Genomic DNA, 11,734 nt, shown 5'->3' with positions numbered 1-11,734 from the left:
GCTTGTACTTATGTCCTCTGTGTATTATTTTTCTCAGAGGTTGTGGTAGCTTGGTCTATGACCTCTGTGTATTTACTTTTGCAAATATTGTAGTATGTAGTGGGTATTGTTTTATGCTTCGTCATGAAACTCATGCTGCTTCGGTTTTACAGAGGTCGTGGTAGCTTGGTCTATGCTCTCTGTATTGTTTTATGCTTCGTCATGAAACTCATACTACTTTTTCAGAGGTCGTAGTAGCTTGGTCTATGACCTCTGTGTATTTGCTTTTGTAAAGTTAATATGTAGTGGGTTTTGTTTTATGCTTCGTCATTAAACGCATGTTTTATTTTTGCAGAGGTCGTAGTAGCTTGGTCTATGATCTCTGTATTGTTTTATGCTTCGCCATGAAACTCATGCTAAACTACATTTAATTATTTTTTCGTCATGGTGATTGGTTTGGAATAAATTAATTTTGTAATCAATTCTTTAACTACATACAAAATTGCCAGTATTTTGATACATGTAGTCAGATTTACATGTTTGTCAGTTTGTAATACATGTTTTTATTATATTATTTTATTTATCTTTACTAGTATAATTCATGTAAATGATGTAGCTTGGGTTGCGATGAACGTAATTGATAATTTTTATGCCGATACTTATGCACTCTAAGGTCGTTTGCTTTTTTCTATATACTAGATTTGTTAATAAAAATAACATTGGACAAGCCATATATAGATATATACTGATGATATTTTAAAGTTCATACTCTTCATTTAATACATGATAAAAACATCTTTTCTGTTTAATGGTTGATTATTAAAGAAGAGAAACTTTGATAATTTAATTATCGCATATTATTCCTTAACATGCGTTATGTTTGTGGTCCTTGAGTAAGACCAAATTTGTTTTTAATGAGAATTTAATTTTATCCATTATTTTATATTCTTTTTTTGTTTGTTTATTTTCATGCCTTGACTATGGACGAAGAGAGCTAAGAATGGCATTCATCTACGAAAGAACTTTCCCCATTTAAGGACGTGTGCAATAAAGCGTGATATCAACAACTTCCATATCCTTTCTTTTGCCAGCGGTATGCCATAAGGCCGATAATACGAACATACGAATATTGATGGGTTGCTGTTTCACTGACATTAAGGACACATACCTAATTTCGAGCTTAGAATTTTGATCCAGAAGTGCGAGTCGTATCAACATTGACTAACCAAAGCCTAATTGACTGTTTTATAAATACAAATTTACAAAATACGACTTCGATCAGCATTTTGATACACAACTGGACCCTAGTTACGATGAAAGCTCGAAGCACCTAATGTTATTCCACTATCTCTTTAAAGTTGACTATGTCGTTAATTGTCCAGGACTTTCGTTACTTAAATACAGCACTTAGTTTTAGAGGAAGGAAAATAAAACAAACAAAGACTTCTACCGCAGTTCATGGATGGAATGGTCCTAATAGTATCCGTGATTCAAGGATTGAAGTCAAATACGTTTATAGAATTTAACAGCTAAGAAGAATAAATTTAGTATCAGAACTTTATACTTCAGCTGTTGCGGGTCAGTATTACCTGACAAAACATTATGATCTTTATTTCATACCATCACAACTGTCTTGTTTTGGGTCAGCTTTGCCTGCCAAAACGTTTATTATCTTTATTTCATAAATTACAATTGTCTTGTTTTGGGTCAGCATTGCCTGCCAAAACGTTTATTATCTTTATTTCATATAATTACAACTGTCTTGTTTTTGGTCAGCATTGCCTGCCAAAACATTTTATGATTTTTATTTCTTATAATTACAACTGTCTTGTTTTGGGTCAGCATTGCCTGCCAAAACGTTTTATGATTTTTATTTCTTATAATTACAACTGTCTTGTTTTGGGCCAGCATTGCCTGCCAAAACGTTTTATGATTTTATTTCATATAATTACAACTGTCTTGTTTTGGGTCAGCATTGCCTGCCAAAACGTTTTATGATTTTATTTCATATAATTACAACTGTCCTGTTTTGGGTCAGCATTGCCTGCCAAAACGTTTTATGATTTTTATTTCATATAGTTACAACTGTCTTGTTTTGGGTCAGCATTGCCTGCCAAAACGGTTTTTATCTTTATTTCACATAATTTCAATGTATCTTGTTTGGGTCAGTATAGCCTGCTAAAACGTTTGTGATCTTTATTTCATACAATCTATGTCTTTATTGCCGCCCTCCTCATGCTGTCTTTACACATTGTTCGAATGTCAATGGGATCATTCGGTAGGCTCGGTTTAACTTCCTGTATGTATACATGAATAATTCGTAAATCATGTTATGGCTTTTAATGTTGCCGTGCTTATTCATACTAATTATTCAAATTATATATATAAAACGACTTAATGGTTTATTCCAATGTTGTCTAAATGCTATTGTCTTTAGAGATAAATCCATCACAAACCAAAGTTTTTATATTTAACTAAACTGGTTATTAACTAAATTGGTTTTTTTTTTCTTTTGGTTAAATGTTTATAGTATGTGTCAAAAGCTATAAATATTTATTCGGTTAAAACTTACATCTTTTCACTTTTATCGCAATTAAGGTACAAAAAATTAAATGAAACATCACTTAAAGCTGGAATAATATATTTTTCATTTTACAACTTTATTTACTACTATACAATATAAACCTTTTAAATGTATTGCATTGCAATAACAGTTTGTTAAAATAAGTTCTGTATCATGCCAGGAAGGAATGAATTTATTTTATGTTAGGTTGAAGTAAGTTTGGTGTATTCCTCCTTTTTTATAGTGGTGTTATCGATATAAATTATTACTATTAATATTGAATGGTGATGTTCACCAGTCATTAAATTTCTAAAAAGCTGTATATTTAAAAAATTGTGACTAAAACTTTTCCTTTTACCGTATCATGAGTTACGAAAATTATTTCTATAGTCTCATATCAATTCGGATCACAACAAAAATAACTGAGAGTTAAAAAAGGTTTACACTAAATACTTATTTTAGTTTTCTTGTTTGAATTGTTTTACATGGTCATTTTGGAGTCTTTAATAGCTGACTATGGAATATATGCTTTGCTTATTGTTAAAGGCAGTGCGATGACCTATAGTCGTTAATTTCCGTGTCATTTTGGTCTCTTGTGGTGAACTGTCTCATTGGCAATCATACCACATATTCTTTTTTATATTTATATATTTTCGATTGAAAAATGTCAAGTGTAGTTTGGGAATCCTTTGCTCATGATCCCTTACAGAAATAGTCAGATATAAAACTTCGTATTTAGGAAGGATCCAGGGCTTTGTAAAAATATACTTTAGTTTTGTTTGAATTTTTAAAATTAAAGATATTGTTTCGGTTAATCAAAGTACTAATTGTCTGTACTAAAATATATAAAGGATTCTATATTTAAATGTCTGGATGTAAAAAGAAATATGAATTCTGAATCATACTTACATTGTAACTGCGATTCTATTGTAATTTAATTGCTGTGATCCTGGTCGGAATAAGATTTACACCTTTTATCATTTTTACCAGTAAGAGATAATTTTAAAGTAATATCTTGGTATATGAAAATAGGAACTTTTAATATTTCTGCTAAATGTGGAAACGTTTTACATACTAAAGTGATATGTGTTTGGTGTACATGTATGTGAATGTAATTTTTTTTTTTCCAAGTCATATATAATTATATTCACGTCGCCAGAGTCCTCGGGTGGGGGATCCACTCTTTTAGCCTTAGAGTGGATTTCAGATCCACTCTTTCAGCCAAAGAGTGGATTTGTGGCAGGTTTTTCTCCCCACCTTTGCTATTCTTTGTCATTTATTCAATTGACATGATATTAGTTGATGTAATTTCGTAGTAATTATGTATTATTATTTCATATTAAATATGAACTTTTATGTCAAATGTTTTATTTGCAAAATGTATTTTTTGCATTTTATGATTTTGAATAAATGACCTTTTTTCGTCAGTTTAGTTTTTATATCATATGGCAAATCAAGCTCAGACTCTGGCTTGTGTATATGTAGTATGTTTATGGTATCTAGCTGTCTGTCTTAAAACCAGTTTTATTTGCTAATTGAAAATTAAGCGGAATAAAATAATTTAAGACAGCAGAGAAGATAATTCTTTTTAATTGGTTATTACTAACCGACTTAAATAAAAGAGTGAGCTTTTATTACTGTAAATGTATAATGTCTCTAGTCTGGTCAAAGGGTCAGAGTGTCCTACTTAATTAAACGATAAATTGTTGAAATTAGATAACTTGTTTTCACGTGCAGAGAAATTTCTTTTATGACCAATGCATGATTGGATATCATCTTTCTTATTGGTCAATGGCCTTGCGGGTCAGCACGAGTTCACGTGTAAGTGCATTGTGGTCACTTCCTTTTATCATCAGCATTTGATGTGTTAACTTGTGATTCTTATCAAACAATTTGTTCAAAATTCCCACCCACATACCGCCCTTTATATTATCTTTTGAAGTAAATATGTTTATTTATGGGGCAGGTTTTTCTCCCCACCTTTGCTATTCTTTGTCATTTATTCAATTGACATGATATTAGTTGATGTAATTTCGTAGTAATTATGTATTATTATTTCATATTAAATATGAACTTTTATGTCAAATGTTTTATTTGCAAAATGTATTTTTTGCATTTTATGATTTTGAATAAATGACCTTTTTTCGTCAGTTTAGTTTTTATATCATATGGCAAATCAAGCTCAGACTCTGGCTTGTGTATATGTAGTATGTTTATGGTATCTAGCTGTCTGTCTTAAAATAACTATAACGTGTCTGTTCTGACTTGGAATATACATTTTCGTATGTAGAAAAAAATTATGAAACGTTGTTTCATAGTTAGCTGCAGCTATCATAATTCGGACTTGGTACAGGCATTTTCTTATGTAGGTTGATTAAACCTGCTAACTATATATCTCACTTGTATGGCGTTCTCATATAATTCACTTATATTGAAAACGATGTGTTAATAAAACAAACAGACGTAATAGGTTAACATGTCACAAATAGGGGTACAACACGTTTCAAACAAAACATAAAAAGGCATAAACAGTAGATTGCATGGTAAATCTCTGATAAATATGGTGATGATGCAATGGTAAATGTTTAAGAATCCCTGCATCAATTCTGTCTAAAGCATAAAAAATCTACAGTAGCAGCACTACAAGTCTTTCCATCTTTCGCTTCAAACAAAATAAACATGATATGGTTAGAAAGATCTACAGTTCCATAAAATCTTTAGGATTACAGCAATCGTTTGTATCACTCATTACTACATGTTTTACTTAGGTGTTAATGCTTCTAGTTGATAATAATTCCCAGACAATGCCAATGGGCAATCATTCCAGTACTCATTGCTATACAATGAAATAATGTGCAATTATTGCCAATTCAAAATTGACGTGGATTTAGTAAGTTATTGGTCATCATATTGACTAAAAATAATGAAAACCAAAACCATATCACTATTAAATGCAACAACATAAACATGCCTTGCACTAAGTCAGGAATATGACAGTGTTTGTCGTGAGTTATTTTTGTGATTTTACTTTTGCATGTAACCCATTTATAACACAAATCAAAATTTTTATGACAGCAATAAAAAAAAACAGTGATAACAGACAGCCAATAATTGATAACCTCTAAATAAGTGTTTTACTTGGATATACACAATTTATCTCATTGTTAAGGTGGTATGGGATTCTAAAATAAAAATGATAGAATTTGTTCAAAATGTAGTATCTATTGATACATGTTCAAAAATTAAAAAAAAATGATAGGTCACCGTGCATTTTCTTAAGCTACAGGTTGTGACAAAATGACAAATTTTGTATGGATTATGCAAGAAAAACAACATTTTGTGAATAGAAACTAAACAAAATGATAGAATTGTAAAATACATTAGGAAAAGATTGCTTTCATACAATGCTTTGAGAATATCAAAAGAAAAGATAGGGTCACCGTGCGTTTTTTCCGGCTAAAAGACAAATATAAAAATTTCATGAAGAGTCCTTCAGAAAATGCACTGTTTTAGACTTACCTCCCCTTATATTGCAAATTTGAAAATATTAAAAAAACAACCAAAAATAATCTACACTTGTAAAAATGTTAATATTTATAAGTTATATTCTTATAAATTGGTTCTTTTAAATGAAAATTCACATTTAAAATCTGCATTCCTGCATCAAATTTTGCTAATTTGATAGAAAATATGGACCTTAGATTCTCTGTTTTTTACAATACAAGATGGCGAAAGACACCCATACCAGCTTAAAGGCTGTATGATGACATAAAATTTTAAATTGTTTCTTTTTTTTGTTTTTGGAACCATTCTACATCTTCCTATTTGTATATTCGCCTTCATGGAACATTTTTTGGAGAGTGGAACATTTTCGTGAAAACGAGAATTATAGATACAGTTAAAAACAAAGTTTACGTTGGTCAATGTCAACTACTAGTAATAAACAGTACAATTAACTCTAAACATAAAGAAGGCACCTTTATAGGAATTATAGATGGGGGGGGGGGGGGGGGGGAAACTTCGCGATCTGTTATTTTTCTATATATCTTCATGTTATTCGTATACTGGTAGTATCTCACTTTTGAACCTTCTTTTGTAGCTGGCTAATTGAAAAAAAGAAGAATATTTTCGATTGGAAAACATCTCGTTCTATCATAATGAAGAAGTTCCATACCAAAACATTGCAGAATTTAAGATATCGATTTTTATTATTAACAAACCGGTTGGATCTGACCGTTACTGATGAGTGTTATGTAGACGAAACGCGCGTCTAGCGTCTCAAGTATAAGACTGATACCTTTGATAACTATTTAAACCACTAAGCAGATGTCACTGCTGGTGGACTTTTTGTCTCAGAGGGTACCACCAGCCCAGAATCAGTACTTCGTTGTTGACATGGATATCAATTTTATGTTCATTTTTATGAATTAACTGTGAAGAAAAGTATTAATTATTCGAAATACTAAGAATTTTCTAATCCAAGGCATAGATCACCTTAGCCATAACTGGCATATTTTTTCATAATTTGGCGTTCTGAATGCTCCTCAACTTGTTACTTGTTTTGTTTTCTAACTATTTTGATATTAGCAGCCGAAATGCGTGCTAGGGTATCAAATCATAAACCTGGTACCTTTGGTACCTATTTATACCACTGGGTCGATGCCACTGTTGGTGGACGTTTCGTCTCCGATGGTATCTCCGGCCCAGTAGTCAGCACAGCGGCTTTGACTTCAATACCAATTTTATGGTCATTTTCATAAATTAACTGTTTTCAAAAGTATGAATTATTCAAAATGCTTAGGTTTTCTTATCCAAGGAATATATTCCCTTAACTGTATTTTGCACGTTTGTTTTGGAATTTTGGGTACTCGATGGTCTTCAACTTTATACTTGTTTGGCTTTCTAACTATTTTGATCTGAGCGTCATTGATGAGTCTTATGTAGACGAAAAGTGCGTCTGGTGTATTTAATTATAAGTCTGGTACAGAGTCTTTAGTAGACGAAAAGAGCGTTTGTTGTATCAAATTATAAGCCTGGTACCTTTGCTAACCAATTAGATAAACTAAGAGCGAAAGGATTTCAAAGTGTAGAAAAGTTAAACACCATATCTGGTATTTGCTTATTAGTTTTCAGTATGGGTCTGTTTTCAATAACACAAGAGTAATACATAAGATGAATGAAATTCGTAAAATTAAAATATCCAGTATAAGTACAATAATATATACAGTATAAAAAAATCAATATAATATGTCGAGGTAGAATATGAAAAGCGTATATACATGAATTTTGATTTCAATGTAAAAGTGATTGCTGACGTTTTCATCTCATAGAATTAAGGTGAATAGAAGTCAGCCAAGGTCAAGCAGTTTATTCAAATAAGGAATAAAGAATACAGAAATCAATATACAACGAAAGGCAACATCATGTTACATGCATCATGAAGCTACTTCCAACTTTTACATTTTGAATAAATTTTAAGTCACCTTTAGAAGATTCACATGCATGCAGTGAGAGAGAATACTGATGTTGCATTGCAGGAAAAACAACAATGAACAGTTTTTTTCAGAATAGAAAGTGTTTTTTAATTGGACATACCGTTTACAAGGTGTTGATTTTATATGAACCAATGTACCAACTTTTTAAAAGGGGCGATTAAACATTGAAACGTTTTGATACTTACATTTCTGAAAGAAATAGTATAAAATTTATTCTTAAAATATATAACGGAAATGACAACTTCATCATTAATACTAAACTTTGTAAACATCTGTGGAAACATAGCACTGCTATGTTTCTTACTTCTTCTTCATGTGTAGAAACTTTATGACAGCTGGTTATTAATCGTTCATACTTTATATTCACATATATAAACGTGTTCGTCATTTAAAAATGCAAAGCTGAAGGACGCCTCCGGGTGTGGGAATTTTTCGCTACATTGATAACCTGAGGTCGGGTTGTTGTCTCTCTGACACATTCCCCATCTCCATAAAAATAGTCATAAAAAGAAAACACCAACAAGCAACACATTTTTTAAATTGGAAATCTTCAGAATAATTTTAAGGGCTAAGCAAAATGTTCGTGCATGCAACTTAACGCTGCTGTCTCTTTGTTTTAACACATGTCGTAAATATCATACGGAAAAAAAGATGGGAAAAACAACACACAAAAAACAACAAATCGCCAAAACAATACAATATTGAATACTTGTTTTTAATCGCAGAATTCAGAGATCTTCTTTGCAAAAGAAAAAGAGAAATCAATGTTGTCGAAAAAGTGTTTAATACTGATTGGAGAATAGCCAATCCAATGGATACTTACTGTGCAGTTCTACTTACCGATTCTTTTATGAAATCAGAAATCAGAACCAAAGTACAAACAGATCATTCTCAAAGACCAACAAATCTTAACAACTTTTTTTTTATATCCCACTCCATATTCGGTGCACACATGGTATACGATTGACCAAATATATCAGAGGGACATTCCAACTCATAGATAAAAACAAACTGATACATGTAACGACATCACTTAAAATGAAAAAAAATGAAACGAACAGACAAAAAATTGAAATGATTATTTCCATCTCGTATGGCACAAATTAAGCTTAAGTAATCAGTTCCTGGGGTAGAAAATCCTAAGTATTTCGAACGCCTCAAATACTGCAAACAGTAAAGTTATGTAAATATGTCAATGGTTATACATGTAGATGTCAGTATAGACAGAACCGAAGTACTGTCAACTTGGTTGATGATAATTATAATTGTCAATTTCCAACATCTCGACAGAAAAAAATCATATGTCTAATCGAATGGCGTTTGCATGTCTTAATCAATACATAAAGTTCATCTAAGTTTCGATCATACTGACTTTTTTAAGGAGATTCCCCTGATACACAAATTCTTATATAAAGAAATGAAGCAAAACTTACTAAAATGAACCCTATATTCATACGTTGTATTGTTACAATCAAAATTGGTTGTCAATTACGATGTGTTTGTACGATATAGTTGTTCGTTTTTGTGTCATTTGGTCTCTATCGGAGAGGTGTTTCATTGGCAATCATGCCACATCGTCTTTTTTTATACACACCATAACATTTTCATACCGAATAGACCCTTATCAAATGCCAAAACCAAAGGCTCCAACACATTAATCGGATAGAAACAATCGCATTCCTGACTTGGTACGTGTATTTTCTTATGTAGAATATGGTTGTCAATAATTTCATATAATATATTATAACTGTAAAACAAAATAATATTTTTTTACAAGTTCCTTTGCTTTTAAGGACAATTTCGATACAAAATTTAAAATCTTACAAGTTCATGTACAATAGTGCAACAAATGACATATCTTTTATATAATAAAAATCCATTAGTGTGTATAAAAAATAAAATATAGCGTACAGTCAGATATATTATTAGTTTGTCTTCTTGCTGGAATGTCTAATAGACTCATCATATATACAAAGACTAATTTTAGTATACGCCAGACGTGCGTTTCGTCTACAGAAGACTCATCAGTGACGCTCGAATCCAGAAAAGTTAAAAAGGCCAAATAAAGTACGAAGTTGAAGAGCATTGAGGACCAAAATCTGCCATTATCCAGATGCAAAATTCTTTCAAAATATCAGTTTCAAAGTATTTACGACAATATACAAATGAAAGCAACATTAGCATAGCGCTGTTCAAAAGTCATAAATCGATTAATAGAAAAACAAATCCTGGTTATAAACTATATCCGAGAGAAACACATCAAATATAAATTGAGAACAAATAACAACAGTAACACTGAAGTGCAGCAAAAACAAACGCCAACATACATAGAACCGAATTATGTGATAACGACTTCTTTATTCCTGACTTGGTACATGAACGTTTAAGAAAAAACTGGTGGGTTGAACCAGATTTAAAAGCTAGCAAAACCTCCGCTTTTTGACAATGTTAACAAAATATCGATAAAATGACAACACTACGTGACAGAAATACAGCACAAATACCCGCAAGAACATTAACCACAGAGAAAGACACCGACAAATAATATAATAGACGACCAGATAGACGTATGATAGACGATAATCGACACAACATTCAAGTTGCAGAACAACAACGAACAAATTACATCAATGACAGACACCACAGGATATCACTAAACAGTGAAGCGATTCCGATACCAACATGCAATGTCCTAAGTCAGGAGCCTCTGGCCTTTTTAAATAGTCTTTTAGGATTTTTAATTTTAGTTTTTGTATATAATTCGGAGTTTAGTATGACGTCCATTATCGCTGAACTAGTATACAAATTTGTTAAGGGGCCAGCTGAAGAAGTTCTTCGTGTGCGGGATTTTCTCGCTACAATAAAGACCCATTGGTGGCTTTCGGCTGTTGTCTGATCTATGGTCGGGTTGTTATCTTTTTGACACATTCCCCATTTCCATTCTCGGAGTATTTACAACAATATACACGTCATAACATTGTTGAAAATGAAGAATACAAACATACAGCTTTTTTAATGTCTTGGCAACCGTTTTTGTTAAAAAATGTCCATGTTTATTGTTGCTTTATACTTTTGTCCTGCAAAACATAAGTTATTGTCGTTAAGTCTTTTATTTTATCAATTTAATACCAGAAAACATTTGACAAATAATTATGTGTAATATAAGGAAAACATATATAAATTTTCACAGACATGTAATGTTAAGTTGATATTTTGATTAAATGATATTCAACGTATATCATATATGATTAGTTTATAATACCCTGATATTGATATATTCATTTAGTAGCTACAATTTGATCATTTAATAATGAAACGATTTATAACGTACAAAAGATAACTTCTATTGGCACAACTGCCTCAGATTAATGAAGATTTATAAATGTTCAAACATTCAATTGAGTCCGACTAACAGGTGTTTCCCTCTAAAATGGTCCCTGAAAAATGTCCTAGTAAGCAATTTTGAAAAATGTACCTAACAAAATACATATTTGTATGGGAAGAATGACTTACACAGATCTAGTGAATCTCAAAGCCAAAAACATTTTTAGCACCACACAACAAATTAGCATGTAACAATATTGCACATATTCTTCACTTAGAAATATATAAGAAAGGTTTTATTTGAAATTTTGGTATTTTCCTTGATATAAGATAAATTACCATTATCCCTAAAGCAGACAAGTTGAGAAGTCTA

The sequence above is a fragment of the Mytilus trossulus genome, chromosome 5 (assembly GCF_036588685.1).
Source record: "Mytilus trossulus isolate FHL-02 chromosome 5, PNRI_Mtr1.1.1.hap1, whole genome shotgun sequence".
Classification (NCBI taxonomy): Eukaryota; Metazoa; Mollusca; class Bivalvia; order Mytilida; family Mytilidae; genus Mytilus; species Mytilus trossulus.
Note: the sequence above shows the minus strand (reverse complement) of the source record.